The sequence below is a fragment of the Rhagoletis zephyria genome, unplaced genomic scaffold (assembly GCF_001687245.7).
Source record: "Rhagoletis zephyria isolate East Lansing unplaced genomic scaffold, Rhagoletis_zephyria_1.1 Rzeph_scaffold_01170, whole genome shotgun sequence".
In the NCBI taxonomy this organism is placed as follows: domain Eukaryota; kingdom Metazoa; phylum Arthropoda; class Insecta; order Diptera; family Tephritidae; genus Rhagoletis; species Rhagoletis zephyria.
The window spans coordinates 98,089-100,218 of NW_016158254.1; positions in this window are offsets into that span (position 1 = coordinate 98,089).

The window sequence follows — 2,130 nt, forward strand, 5'->3', positions numbered from 1 at the left end:
TTTTTACAAGAGGCGATGAGTTGTGAAATTCCTAAAAAGAAACTAAAAAAATTCCAGTGTCGAATGCTAAACAGTTTATACCAAATGAGTAGATGGAAAAAATTCAGCTTAAAAGCTTGACTTGCGGTAACTTCGAATTTCTAGTCGTCAAATCGCTCCTATCTCTTTTGAAATTTATCACTGCATAAAAACTAACAACGATTTACATATGTATACACGTATACATTTCGCGATTTATTTATTTTTTGACTACTTATTTTCCCATACACATAACTGTTACTTGTGTTATTTATACAGCAAAAACTTTTTGTATAATTTAGGCTTTCCAAGCACGTCCGGCAAGCAAAATTTGTCGGCATTACCCATTTACTGAATCTGTGTTTGCTTTACAGATCGTTTGTAGTGGGAGCGTGATTTGTATTTCTTGTACAAATAATTATGAAAAAAATTTATATGTATTTTCACATAATTTTCTTAATTTTAATTGTCTGTAATTACATTCGCTAAATGGTTATTGTTCACTTAAAGGAGTCGTGGTAGTAAAATTAAACAGGTTTTATTGATGTACGTGTACATACATACATACAAACATACATTTGTAAGTAAAAAAAAAATGAATAACTTGAACGTGCTCGTGACCATGGAGCCAACTTGTTAAGCATCATGGCAGATCTTTTATTTATGACTTTTTCTGAATGTGGGTTTCGGAAATTTTAAATAATATATTAATATTGGTTATTTTGATAGTCTTTGTTAATATCTCTTGGCAATGCACTACGATAACTTGTTTTGCCTTTTCAAGGTAAGTAAAATTCGGCTTAAATATTATACAAACAAGTCAATATTTTTATTTTTGCATAATCTTTGTTTTTGAGGAATTTATTAGCCATTTGTATAAAAAATAAAATAAATGCGTCTGGAGACGTTATATGTACATATATAAAGACTTCCGGTCCACGAGGACTGCGTCGTAACGTCGGTAATTTATTTTCTGATTTGCTCCGCTAAAAAAAAAAGTATTATTATTATATACATATTTCTTGGTTCTAAGGTCATGAGAAGGTTGCCACCTTTTCGAAATTAGTTACAAAATAACTAAAACATCATAATATGGGTATCAAAGGGCAGGTATTTTAAAGGTCCCTAATTCAAAAATATTTTTAATAGGGTTGCCACCTAATTCAAATCGCATATATATTTAATTTTTTGTTTAGAAAAAAGGAGGTAAAATATTACTTTTCATGGGTACCAAAAGAAGATTCCTAAACAATGTTTTCCCTATATACAAAATGTTTTCCCTTAGGATACGGTGTAAGGTTGCCACTTATTTTCGATTCTACACAATTTATCTAAAACATCGCAATACGCATATCAAATGAAAGGTATTGTTGAGAACTTTGGTCCCAAAATATTTTCGATCAGGGTTGCCACGCTTCTATGTAATAAAAGTTTTCATTTTGTTAACTTCAATAGCATTTTTTTGTATGTATGCACAGTACATATACGCTCAAGATGTGTACTATTCATTCCAGCGTATTTCTGAATAGGGTTGCCACCCAAATTTTAGAGTGAGAAATTTACTTAAAAGATGTCGTAATGTTTTTTTAAAGCCTTCCAAATGACCAGTATTTGATATCCAAACCTTGAGAACTTTAGAAAGTATATCCACTCCGGGCAAAGCTCGTTCAACCTGGTACTGAATATTAAACAAACAAAAGGTACACTGTACATACTGAGGATAAAAAGGGTGTTCTAATCAAATGATTTGGAGTGTATATATGTACATAAACATATGATTTAAATGTACTTTCATTTATGAACATAAATCAATCTTGCTAAATTTGAGTGCACAGAGCTTTTTGAAAGCAATTTCGAGTTTGTACGCAGAGCATTTGTAGGTGTTGCAAAAACATGCCTTTTGTCACACCTCTCGAATCGTCATACATACATACATGTTCGTTCATGCAGTTTTAACGTTTTCTTAATATACTCTTTAAAACTACAATCTATACAAGTGTTTGTCCAGCATACATTTTTTGCGGTCAATGGCAACTTGTCTAGCAACTTTTCATTTAACACAGATAAGCTTTTAAGTTGATAAAAATATGTACATAAATAAGTTTACCTATT